At 49.1% G+C, this 12,907-nt stretch overlaps 2 non-coding genes and 10 pseudogenes across 2 annotated transcripts; all 12 read left to right on the top strand.

The window, feature by feature from the left end:
- The first annotated feature begins 2,324 nt into the window (after positions 1-2,324).
- LOC119926456 lies at positions 2,325-2,462 on the top strand. Its single transcript, XR_005450329.1, has one exon. It is a non-coding gene; the product is annotated as a small nucleolar RNA SNORA7 (small nucleolar RNA).
- Positions 2,463-10,687: 8,225 nt separating this feature from the next.
- Positions 10,688-10,793, top strand: LOC119926212 (annotated as a pseudogene).
- A 77-nt stretch (positions 10,794-10,870) lies between these two features.
- LOC119926224 lies at positions 10,871-10,978 on the top strand (annotated as a pseudogene).
- Positions 10,979-11,060: 82 nt separating this feature from the next.
- LOC119926235 lies at positions 11,061-11,168 on the top strand (annotated as a pseudogene).
- A 76-nt stretch (positions 11,169-11,244) lies between these two features.
- On the top strand, positions 11,245-11,350 carry LOC119926246 (annotated as a pseudogene).
- Positions 11,351-11,416: 66 nt separating this feature from the next.
- Positions 11,417-11,527, top strand: LOC119926201. Its single transcript, XR_005450096.1, has one exon. It is a non-coding gene; the product is annotated as a U5 spliceosomal RNA (small nuclear RNA).
- A 76-nt stretch (positions 11,528-11,603) lies between these two features.
- Positions 11,604-11,709, top strand: LOC119926189 (annotated as a pseudogene).
- A 76-nt stretch (positions 11,710-11,785) lies between these two features.
- Positions 11,786-11,891, top strand: LOC119926177 (annotated as a pseudogene).
- Positions 11,892-11,967: 76 nt separating this feature from the next.
- Positions 11,968-12,073, top strand: LOC119926164 (annotated as a pseudogene).
- Positions 12,074-12,149: 76 nt separating this feature from the next.
- On the top strand, positions 12,150-12,255 carry LOC119926153 (annotated as a pseudogene).
- A 100-nt stretch (positions 12,256-12,355) lies between these two features.
- Positions 12,356-12,461, top strand: LOC119926141 (annotated as a pseudogene).
- A 76-nt stretch (positions 12,462-12,537) lies between these two features.
- On the top strand, positions 12,538-12,643 carry LOC119926130 (annotated as a pseudogene).
- The last annotated feature ends 264 nt before the right edge of the window (positions 12,644-12,907 follow it).

Below are 12,907 nucleotides of genomic sequence, written 5' to 3'. Positions count from 1 at the left end.
TCATCTGGCCAGTTTCAGAGTTCTGATCCCAAGAAACCAAACTAGCCCCAGATGACCTCCCAGAAGCCCGCTCTAAAGGGCTAATCGGCTTCCCGGGAAACAGAGGCGTCCTTGCCCCTGGCTCCCAGGCAGGGCTGAGTGGCTGGAGGCATGTGGTTTGCAGAAACATTTCGCCCACATTTGCGGGAACTTCCTGGGTGGAAGGGCAGAAGTCTGGGGTCTCAGCTGGCTCTTTCAGAGAGAAACAAGGGGGCGGCTCCCATCTGGGCTGGCCCTTCCCGGGGAACGACGGTCGGGCCGTCTCCTTGGGGACCCCAGCCAGGACTGCCACAGGTGCCACCCTGGTGCCGTCTGGTCAAGAGTGCCATGGGCTAGTGGTGGTCAGAAAGCCAGGAGATTCTCTTGGACAGGCGGTCTAGACCCGGAGTCTGTAATAAGTGCTTTCTATGTGTCAAGAACTGTTCTAAGCACTGGGATGGAATCAAGTTAATCAGACTGGACACCATCTCTGTCCCACAATCTTGATCCTCATTTTACAGATGATGTAACCGAGTTCCAGAGAAGTGAAGCGACTTGCCCAAGGACACACAACAGGCAAGTGACGGAGACAGAATTAGAACCCAGGTCCTTCTGACTCCCAAGCCTGTGCTCTGTCCGCTAGGCCGTGCTGCTTCTGGGTTGGGATTGGGCACCCACGGGGCTGAAGAAGAGGAGCAAAGTGAGAATTAGTGAGTACCTTCTCAGAGCTTGCCAGGAGGAAGCGCCGCTCGCCGATGATGCATTTGTGTCCGCTGAATATGCCGTGAACACCGGTGAACCGGTCATCCACTCTCCCCACTAGAAGGACACGGGAAGATGGTGAATGTGAATTTGTTCGTGGGCATTCGTAGCAGCAAGGAGTCTTCGGCTTCTTCAGTTGATGGGGCTGAAATGCAGAGGGACCCACCCCCATTAGCGATCAATCTCTGGCACCCGGTACTCCACAGAGACACTCTTCCAAACCTCACGTTTTTCAGTGAAGCAGAGAAGAATCTCCTGAATTAAAAAAAAAGGAAAAAAAAGGAGAATGTAAAAACCTTGTCACCTACCTGCCGCTCTCAGGCACATACCTTAACGATCCGAACTGAATCTCATTTTCTGGGGCGCCGTGGACCTGAAGAAACCGTGCTAGTATTCAGAGGGTAGCAAGTGACTGCATCACCCTTTGTCCCCCTATGCGTTGTCCTTCCTATCTAGTAGCTAAAGGGCTATCTCACTCCCTCACCCCCATCCCGGTGTGGATATTAGTCCCTTCTGTCAGGATGCTGTCTTCTGTGTTGCTTGTGATATGTGTTCAGGCCACTTTGGGGTAGTGATGTGTGTGTGTATGCGTGCGCACACGCATGTGTGTGTATGTGTGTTTGTAAAATAATAACTTCATTAGTGAAGTTTCCTTAAAGATGAAATTGGGGGAAGCACTGCTCTTGGAATAGGATTCCAAGTCCCATTGTCTGTAAGGTGTCGGTTTGTCTAGGCATGACCTTGTGACTCCAAACTAGAGCCTAACTGGCTGCGCTAATATATGGTCCTGCACTATTTTTTTTTTAAATGAAAATGAATAAGAGAAATACAGAAGATAAAGCTACATTTAGTTTGGTGCCTGGAATTGATCTTTCATTTTAGCATCCAAGGAGACGCCTCACAAACTCTGGGACGAGAAAACACTGACACAAACCACCTGCCACCCAGCACCCCCATAAACTGTAGCTCCAGGGCCCGAGGCGTTGGGCTGGGCCACCTTCCTTCACCTCAGCCACCACAAGCCCAGGCAGTTCAAGCTCTTTAGTGAAAAGAGCCCGGGCTTGGGAGTCAGAGGTCGTGGATTCTAATCCCGGCTCCACCACTTGTCTGCTGAGCAAGCCACTTAACTGCTCTGTGCCTCACCTCATCTGTGAAATGAGGATTAAGACTGTGAGTCCCATGGGGGGGCAACCTAATTATCTACCCCAGCGCCCCTAGCACTTAGAACAGTGCTTGGCACATAGTAAGCGCTCAGCTCTGCAAAAGTAAGCGCTCAATAAATATGATTGAATGAATGAACAAATGCCATCATCATTATTATGAATGAATGAATTATTATTATTATTACCCATGGGCTTCACCACTTTGGAGGCAGGATGTGTCAGAGGGATGGTGGAGCAGGGGTTGCTGCCGGGGCTGATGGGTGGGTGGGGAGGGAAGGAGGGCTTCTCAACTGATCCTCCCATGGACTGCTCCTCCACCAGGCTGCCACCAAATAGTAGTAATTATTATGGTACTTGTTAAGCTCTTACTATGAGCCAAGCCACCTTTCAGGGTCGCCCCTGGAGAGTTTCCAGTCCTCTACCAGTCTTGACTATGGGAGGGAGAGTCAAACAGAGGCCTACCCATTCCATTCCTAGCTTGGCCAGTGGCTAGCAAGTGGAGGGCAATCGGCTACAAGTCAAAAGTCACCCGTGCTGGGCAGCAGCAGCATGGGAGACAGTCAAGGGTGGAGACTCAAGTTGACTGCATAGAGGGTGGCAGTGGTAAACCACTTCTGTATTTTTACCAAGAAAACTCTGTGGATCCATTCCCGGAATGATTGCAGATGGAGGTGGGGCGTTCCGGGAGAGATGTGTACTTGGAGTCGCTATGTGTCGGAGACGACTCGACAGCATAGGACAACAACTACATGAGCCAAGCACTGTTCTAAGCACTAGGATAGATACAAGTTAATCATTTGGACACAATCCCTGTCTCACATGGGGCTCACTTGCTTAATCCCCATTTTACAGATGAGGTAAACTGAGGCCCAGAGAAGTTAAGTGACTTGTCCAAGGTCACACTGCAGACACGTAGTGGAACCGGGATTAGAATCCAGAGGCAGCAACCAAATCTGCGCAAGAGAGAGCTGGGAGGGAGAAACAGCTGGAGAAACAGACCCATCCAAGTCTAACCCTCACATCTTCTAGACTCTGACCCCGTTGTTCGGTAGGAATTGTCTCTATTTGTTGCCGAACTGGACTTTCCAAGCACTTAGTACAGTGTTCTGCACACCATAAGTGTTCAACAAATACAACTGAATGAGTCTCTTCTAACAGTCAATCAGTGGCAGTTTTTGAGTGCTTACTCTGTGCAAGAGCACTGTACTAAGCAATTGGGAGAGTACAAAGGAGAGGCATCATGGCCTAGTGGAAAGAGCACAGGCCTGGGAAACAGAGGATCTAGGTTCTAATCCTAGCTCTGACATGCACCTGCTGTGTGTGTCCTTGGGCAAGTCGCTTCACTTCTCTGTGCTTCCTTTTCCTCACCTGCAAAATGGGGGTTCACTACCCGTTCTCTCTCTCCCCCTTAGTCAGTCAACCCCATGTGGGTCAGTAACTGTCCCCAAACATTATCTTTATCTTCCCCAGTGCTAAATAGAGTGTTTGGCACATTGTAAGTGCTGAGCAAATACCACCGCTATTATTATTATTACGGTAGAAAAACAACAGGTGGAGAGACTGACACAGTCACGTCTAACCCTCACATTACCTTCCCTCAGCCCTTTAAGACTTGCAAACTGTCAGGCCAGCTGTCCGGGAATGTGCCACTGAGCCCAGGGGAGGGGCAGCAGGTGGGCCAGTGGTTTGCAGCCTGGCTAACAGCCCTGGCTGTCCGGTAGCCCCACGGGCTGGTAGAGGGACCTAGCACCGTGACCGAAACTTGCAGAGCCACGGCCTGCTTACTCTAGGCCTAGGTCTCCCTAAAGAGCTGGAAGGCAGGATGACGACCCTGTGCCCCTCACCCCCAAATCCACGACCCCACCCTGCATCCGACACTAAAGTCGTGTTGATGGTTGGGCCCCCCCCAAGCCTAATTCCCGGCCCATAATGCAGTCCCGGGATGCGGAGTTCTTCCTGCCGGTTCCTGCCAGTTCTACCTTCGTTGTGCTCAGGGAATGTGCCTGGTTATTGTTGTAGCTTACTCTCCCAAGTGCTTAGTACAGTGCTCTGCACACGGTAAGCGCTCAATAAATACAATTGGCTGACCGACCCAAAGCCCTGCTCCCTTTGTACCCCCAAATTCTGTCTCCCACTGCCTGCGGGGCAAACAAGCAGGAGGAAGGTTTGATCTTGGACCTTCTGACAAACCTGGGGCAAGGTGGAGAAGTGGAGCCTCGGGTGGTGGCAAGACATGCCCTTTCCTGGGAGATGGGTGAGAATCAAGGTGCAGCCGAGCTGTAAGTTCTTCCGGGGCAGGAGGACCTGTCCCGGCCTTCCTCGGGCCTCCCGGGCCACGGGGCCTAAACTAGCTCCACTGGAGCACAGGCAGACGGACAGGAGGACACGGTCCAGCTGTCCCACCCAAACCCTGAGTTCATCTAGGCTGAGTCCAGGCTGAGATTAGTGCCAACCGATCTTGCTCGAGGCAAGAAAGGAGATTCATTCATTCATTCAATCATATTTATTGAGCACTTACTGTGTGCAGAGCACTGTACTAAGCACTTGGGAAGTACAAGTTGGCAACATATAGAGACGGTCCCTACCCAACAACGGGCTCACAGTCTAGAAGGGGGAGACAGACAACAAAACAAAACATGTGGACAGGTAAAACTAGAATAAAAAGAAGTAAAGCTAGATGCACAGCATTAACAAAATGAATAGAATAGTAAATGCATATATACAGGTGCTGTGGGGAGGGGAAGGAGATAGGGCAGGGGGATGGGGAGGAGGAGAGGAAAAAGGGGGCTCAGTCTGCGAAGGCCTCCTGCAGGAGGTGAGCTCTCAGTAGGGCTTTGAAGAAGGGAAAAGAGAGCTAGCTTGGCGGTTGTGCGGAGGGAGGGCATTCCGGGCCAGGGAGAGGATGTGGGCCGGGGGTCGACGGCGGGACAGGTGAGAACGAGGCCCAGTGAGGAGGTTAGAGGCTGCAGAGGAGCGGAGGGTGCGAGCTGGGCTGGAGAAGGAAAGAAGGGAGGTGAGGTAGGAGGGGACAAGGTGATGGACAGCCTTGAAGACCAGAGTGAGGAGTTTTTGCCTGATGCGTAAGTTGACTGGTAGCCACTGGAGATTTTTGAGGAGGGGAGTAACATGCCCAGAGTGTTTCTGCACAAAGATGATCCGGGCAGCGGCTTGAAGTATAGACTGAAGTGGGGAGAGACAGGAGGATGGGAGATCAGCTTACTTTACTCCTTTGTGGACCCTGGAGGGGTAGCTGAAAAGATTATCAGCTTAATCTCAAACAGAAATACCTGGAAATAAACTGATACTAGCCCCACACACATATATGCACACATGCTCTCTTTTACCTGGAAATAAACTGATACAAGCCCCACAGACATATATACACACATGATCTCTTGTACACACATGCAATCTTGTTCCCACATAATAATGATGGTATTTGTTAAGCGCTTACTATCCATCAAGCACTGTTCTAAGCACTGGGGTAGATACAAGGTAATCAGGTTGTCCCACATGGTACTGACAGTCTTCGTCCCCATTCTACAGATGAGGTAACTGAGGCACAGAGAAGTTAAGTGACTTGCCCAAAGCCACACAGCAGACAAGAGGTGGAGCCGGGATTAGAACCCACGCCCTCTGACTTCCAAGACTGGGCTCTTTCCACTGAGCCACGCTGCTTCTCCTAATGCAATCTTGTACACATGTTCACACACACCTGCACAGACCCTCAGGTAGGCATATACACCCGCACGTTGACTCCTGCATTTTTCCAAGGATGGGAACTGTAGAAAAATCCGGGAGGAAGATTACCTCCTAGCCTGCGAGCTTCGCTGACCCTACCAGCCCTTCCTCGGCAGCGGTGCCCTTAATATGCCCCCAGCTCCAGAGGGGAAACCCGTTCTGCCCTCGGCTGCCAGAGTACTTCCCCTCTGCCACCCCGGGCACAGCTGCTGGTGCCAGCACGGAATCACAGAACTGTGCAGAGACACTGTGATCCACCTCTTCGATGGCTCCCGTTGGATGCCCATGTGCCCGGGTGGCTGCTGACCGTAGGCCCCAGCGCCAGGCCTGGGATGCGAGCAACACCCCTCCCTGACCCTGCCAGGGTTCTCACCGGTGGCAACACCCGGGCCGGTCTTCAAACCCTGCTGCTGCAGATGAACTGTCCCCCAGGCACCGGCTGCAGGGCCCCCGGGGATAAGGTTGGGGTCCCCTACGTAGATAACAGGGGCTGGGACTGTGGGACCCCCCACTTTGGCTGATCAATCTTGCTTGATGCAAGAAAGTAGATTCAGTCATTCATTCAATCATATTTATTGAGCGCTTACTATGTGCTGAGCACTGTACTAAGCACTTGGGAAGTACAAGTTGGCAACATATAGAGACAGTCCCTACCCAACAATGGGCTCACAGCATAGAGCGGGGAGACAAGACAGCAAAACAAAACATGTGGACAGGTGTCAGGTCAATAGAATAAAAAGAAGTAAAGCTAGATGCACATCATTAACAAAATAAGTAGGATAGCAAATATGTACAAGTAAAATAGAGTAAGAAATCTGAGCCGGACCCTCCGGAGCTTCCTATCTGGGGTTTCCTGGGCCAGGGTTGAGGACTCGCTTTTCTCATCCCGCCTCCCACTCCCTTCCACTCGGGATCAGAATGAACTGGGGTCACACTCCATCCGTATGGGGTGGCGGGCATCTCCTCCCATGTCCGTGCCCACAGGGAAGCAATGCCCTGCCCTCCCAGGCTCCCACCTGTGCCCTCGGGTGCCCGGCAGCAGGAAGGAAAGAGCTGGGCACCAAAAGACAGGACTACTGGGGGACGGTGGCCATAGGCCCTCTGGAAGCCATAGCCCTGATGACGCCTGTCCACATGTTTTGTTTTGTTGTCTTTCTCCCCCTTCTAATAATAATAATAATGGCATTTATTAAGCGCTTACTACATGCAAGGCACTGTCCTAAATGCTGGGGAGGTTACAAGGTGATCAGGTTGTCCCACGGGAGGCTCACAGTCTTCATCCCCATTATACAGATGAGGTAACTGAGGCACAGAGAATAATAATAATAATAATGGCATTTATTAAGCGCTTACTACGTGCAAAGCACTGTTCTAAGTGCTGGGGAGGTTACAAGGTGATCGGGTTGTTCCACTGGGGGCTCACAGTCTTAATCCCCATTTTACAGATGAGGTCACTGGGGCACAGAGAAGTGAAGTGACTTGCCCAAAGTCACACAGCTGACAATTGGCAGAGCGGGGGTAGGAACCCATGACCTCTGACTCCAAAGCCAGTGCTCTTTCCATTGAGCCACGCTGCTTCTAGACTGTGAGCCCGTTGTTGGGTAGGGACCGTCTCTATATGTTGCCGACTTGTACTTACCAAGCGCTTAGTACAGTGCTCTGCACGCAGTAAGCACTCAATAAATACGATTGAATGAATGAAGGAAAATCCAGGTTGGGAAACCCCATCCTCTAGGTCCCTCCTTCCCCACCCCCAGATGGCTTCCTCCCTCCCTCTCCGGGCCTGTGGCTAAAGCGGCTTGAGGGATGGAGTGAAATCTCGGCATGTAGTAGGTGGAAAGTTGGGGGGGCGGGGGGGCAGGGTGCGTCCCACCCTTGAGACACTCGCCTCTAGCTGAGATCCTCCGCCGCGGAGGGCTAATGGAGACCCCGTGGAAGATTAAGCTGCAGCTGGTGAGTCTTTAGATGCTTTAATCCTATCGCATGTGCAGCCCGACAGATGTCATCTCATTACCAGGCTTCTCCCCTGACACGGGGGGCTTCTCAGGACCCCAAGGGGTATATTTTTAAACAAGCGACAAAGGCTATAATCCACAAAGGCGGATGTAATCCGACACATGGCAGGAGCGGTCAGACCCCAGGACACGCGGCTGCCCGGATCATCTTTGTGCAGAAACACTCTGGGCATGTTACTCCCCTCCTCAAAAATCTCCAGTGGCTGCCTGTCAACCTACTCCTCACTCTGGGCTTCAAGGCTGTCCATCACCTCACCCCCTCCTACCTCACCTTCCTTCTCTCCTTCTCCAGCCCAGCCCGCACCCTCCACTCCTCTGCAGCCGCTAACCTCTTCACTGGGCCTCGTTCTCGCCTGTCCCGCCGTCGAACCCCGGCCCACGTCCTCCCCCTGGCCTGGAATGCCCTCCCTCCGCACATCCGCCAAGCTAGCTCTCTTCCTCCCTTCAAAGCCCTACTGAGAGCTCACCTCCTCCAGGAGGCCTTCCCAGACTGAGCCCCCTTTTTCCTCTCCTCCTCCTCATCCCCCGCACCCTACCTCCTTCCCCTCCCCACAGCACCTGTATATATGTTTGTACAAATTTATCACTCTATTTATTTTGCTTGTACATATTTACTATTTATTTTGTTAATGATGTGCATTTAGCTTTAATTCCATTTATTCTGACGATTGACACCTGTCCACGTGTTTCGTTTTGTTATCTGTCTCCCCCTTCTAGACTGTGAGCCTGTTGTTGGGTAGGGACCGTCTCTAGATGTTGCCAACTTGTACTTACCAAGCTCTTAGTACAGTACTCTGCACACAGTAAGCACTCAGTAAATATGATTGAGTGAATGAATGAATGAATAACAATGCACAGTTGGAGATGGTCTCACAAACACACACACGCACACAGGTCCAGTGAGGTAGAGGCCCAGTCCAGGTCGGAGCCAAATGAAGACAGATCCTCTCAGATGCAGTCTGGTGCGGAGATCCTGTCCACGTGTTTTGTTTTGTTGTCTGTCTCCCCCTTCTAGACTGTGAGCCCGTTGTTGGGTAGGGACCGTCTCTATATGCTGCCAACTTGTACTTCCCAAGCGCTTAGTACAGTGCTCTGCACACAGTAAGTGCTCAATAAATACAATTGACTGACTGAATGAATGAGATGGCACAGCTGAAGCACAAGCACAGACATAAGCAGGCATGTTTGGATGATGATGATGAGAAGGTGTGTATCTGTTGAGTGCTTACCATGCGTCAAGCACTGTTCTATGCTCTGGGGTAGATACGAGCTAATTGGGTTGGACACAGTCCCCGTCCCATTTGGTGGCTCAGTGGAAAAAGCCCGGGCTTTGGAGTTAGAGGTCATGGGTTCAAATCCCGGCTCCGCCAACTGTCAGCTGTGTGACTTTTGGCAAGTCACTTCACTTCTCTGGGCCTCAGTTACCTCATCTGTAAAATGGGGATTAAGACTGTGAGCCCCCTGTGGGACAACCTGATCACCTTGTAACCTCCCCAGTGCTTAGAACAGTGCTTTGCACATAGTAAGTGCTTAACAAATACCATCATTATTATTATATTGGACTCACAGTCGGGCAGAGGCACAGCCTAGCACAAGCACAGATCCATTCATTCACTCATTCAATCGTATTTATTGAGCGCTTATTGTGTGCAGAGCACTGTACTAAGCGCTTGTGCAGTGCAAGTTGGCAACATATAGAGACGATCTCTACCCAACAGCAGGCTCACAGTCCAGAAACAGCGGGCTCACAGATCGAGGCAGACACAAGCATGGACCGATATATTCGTTCATTCAATCGTATTTATTGAGCGCTTACTGTGTGCAGAGCACTGTACTAAGCACTTGGGAAGTACAAGTTGGCAACATAGAGAGACGGTCCCTACCCAACAACGGGCTCATAGTCTAGGAGGGGGAGACAGACAACAAAACAAACCATGGAGACAGGTGTCAAAACCGTCAGAATAAATTGAATTATAGCTATCATTAATAAAATAGACTAGTAAATATGTACAAGTAAAATAAATAGAGTAATAAATCTGCACAAATATATTAAAGTGCTGTGGGGAGGGGAAGGAGGTAGGGCAGGGGGAATGGGAGGAGGAGAGGAAAAAGGGGGCTCAGTCTGGGAAGGCCTCCTGGAGGAGGTGAGCTCTCAGTAGGGCTTTGAAGGGAGGAAGAGAGCTAGCTTGGCGGATGGGCAGAGGGAGGGCATTCCAGGCCCGGGGGATGACGTGGGCTGGGGGTCGATGGCGGGACAGGCGAGAACGAGGTACGGTGAGGAGATTAGCGGCAGAGGAGCGGAGGGTGCGGGCTGGGCTGTAGAAGGAGAGAAGGGAGGTGGGGTAGGAGGGGGTGAGGTGATGGACAGCCTTGAAGCCCAGGGTGAGGAGTTTCTGGCTGATGCGCAGATTGATTGGTAGCCACTGGAGATTTTTGAGGAGGGGAGTAATATGCCCAGAGCATTTCTGGACAAAGACAATCCGGGCAGCAGCATGAAGTATGGATCGAAGTGGAGAGAGACACGAGGATGGGAGATCAGAGAGAAGGCTGATGTAGTAATCCAGTCGGGATAGGATGACAGATTGAACCAGCAGGGTAGCGGTTTGGATGGAGAGGAAAGGGCGGATCATGGCAATGTTGGGGAGGTGAGATGGGCAGGTTTTGGTGATGGGTTGGATGTGCGGGGTGAATAATAATGATAGCATTTCTTAAGCGCTTACTATGTGCAAAGCACCGTTCTAAGCGCTGGGGAGGTTACAAGGTGATCAGGTTGTCCCACGGGAGGCTCACAGTCTTCATCCCCATTTGACACATGAGGGAACTGAGGCACAGAGAAGTTAAGTGACTTGCCCAAAGTCACACAGCTGCCAACTGGTGGAGCCGGAATGACAGAGTGGAGTCGAGGATGACACCAAGGTTGTGGGCATGGCACATAGTAAGCGCTTAGCAAATGCTATTATTATTATTATCATTATTATTATTATCACAGCACTTTTCTCTTCAAATCGCATCAATCTTTCGCCTTTTACTAAAGATTTCCGTGGAGAGGAACCGTTGTGAGTTTGTCACCAATTTTTTGAGGCCTTCCAGCGCTTAGAACAGTGCTTTGCACATGGTAAGCGCTTAGCAAATGCTGTTGTTATTATTGTCACTATTATTATTATTATTACTGAGCGCTTTTCTCTTCAAATCGCATCAATCTTTCGCCTTTTACTAAAGATTTCCGTGGAGAGGAACAGTTGTGAGTTTGTCACCAATTTTTTGAGGCCTTCCAGCGCTTAGAACAGTGCTTTGCACATAGTAAGCGCTAAGCAAATGCTATTGTTATTATTATTACTATTATTATCATTATTATCACTGAGCACTTTTCTCTCTTCAAATCACATAAATCTTTCACCTTTTACTAAAGATTTCCGTGGAGAGGAACAGTTGTGAGTTTGTCACCAATTTTTTGAGGCCTTCCAGCGCTTAGAACAGTGCTTTGCACATAGTAAGCACTTAGCAAATGCCATTGTTATTATCATTACTATTATTATTATTACTGAGCACTTTTTTATTCAAATCGCATAAATCTTTCACCTTTTACTAAAGATTTCCGTGGAGAGGAACAGTTGTGAGTTTGTCACCAATTTTTTGAGGCCTTCCAGCGCTTAGAACAGTGCTTTGCACATGGTAAGCGCTTAGCAAATGCTATTATTATTATTACTATTATTATTATCACAGCGCTTCTCTCTTCAAATCGCATAAATCTTTCGCCTTTTACTAAAGATTTCCGTGGAGAGGAACAGTTGTGAGTTTGTCACCAATTTTTTGAGGCCTTCCAGCGCTTAGAACAGTGCTTTGCACATAGTAAGTGCTTAGCAAATGCTATTATTATTACTATTATTATTATTATTATTACTGAGCACTTTTCTCTTCAAATCGCATAAATCTTTCGCCTTTTACTAAAGATTTCCGTGGAGAGGAACAGTTGTGAGTTTGTCACCAATTTTTTGAGGCCTTCCAGCGCTTAGAACAGTGCTTTGCACATAGTAAGTGCTTAGCAAATGCTATTATTATTACTATTATTATTATTATTATTACTGAGCACTTTTCTCTTCAAATCGCATAAATCTTTCGCCTTTTACTAAAGATTTCCGTGGAGAGGAACAGTTGTGAGTTTGTCACCAATTTTTTGAGGCCTTCCAGCGCTTAGAACAGTGCTTTGCACATAGTAAGTGCTTAGCAAATGCTATTATTATTACTATTATTATTATTATTATTACTGAGCACTTTTCTCTTCAAATCGCATAAATCTTTCGCCTTTTACTAAAGATTTCCGTGGAGAGGAACAGTTGTGAGTTTGTCACCAATTTTTTGAGGCCTTCCAGCGCTTAGAACAGTGCTTTGCACATAGTAAGTGCTTAGCAAATGCTATTATTATTACTATTATTATTATTATTATTACTGAGCACTTTTCTCTTCAAATCGCATAAATCTTTCGCCTTTTACTAAAGATTTCCGTGGAGAGGAACAGTTGTGAGTTTGTCACCAATTTTTTGAGGCCTTCCAGCGCTTAGAACAGTGCTTTGCACATAGTAAGTGCTTAGCAAATGCTATTATTATTACTATTATTATTACTATTATTATTACTATTATTATTATTATTATTACTGAGCACTTTTCTCTTCAAATCGCATAAATCTTTCGCCTTTTACTAAAGATTTCCGTGGAGAGGAACAGTTGTGAGTTTGTCACCAATTTTTTGAGGCCTTCCAGCGCTTAGAACAGTGCTTTGCACATAGTAAGTGCTTAGCAAATGCTATTATTATTACTATTATTATTATTATTATTACTGAGCACTTTTCTCTTCAAATCGCATAAATCTTTCGCCTTTTACTAAAGATTTCCGTGGAGAGGAACAGTTGTGAGTTTGTCACCAATTTTTTGAGGCCTTCCAGCGCTTAGAACAGTGCTTTGCACATAGTAAGCGCTTAACAAATGTCATCGCTATTATTTTTTATTACAAGGTAAGAGTGTTGGTAGATCCGTTCTCTGCCCACAGAGAGCTTACAGTGTAGAGGAAGAGAGACCCGCCCCTCCCACGACTGGGCCCCTCCAAGAGCCGCGGAGACCGGCTCCGGCTCCCCCCTCCAGGTTCCGCGCTCCGGGCTTTGGTGTCCGGACTCCGCGCTCCGGTTCCGCGGTCCCCGCCCTCCGGCTCCGGTT

Source organism: Tachyglossus aculeatus, chromosome 3, assembly GCF_015852505.1.
Source record: "Tachyglossus aculeatus isolate mTacAcu1 chromosome 3, mTacAcu1.pri, whole genome shotgun sequence".
Classification (NCBI taxonomy): Eukaryota; Metazoa; Chordata; class Mammalia; order Monotremata; family Tachyglossidae; genus Tachyglossus; species Tachyglossus aculeatus.
The sequence above is the reverse complement of the archived record's forward strand: the minus strand, read 5'-3'. Positions and strand labels throughout refer to the sequence as shown.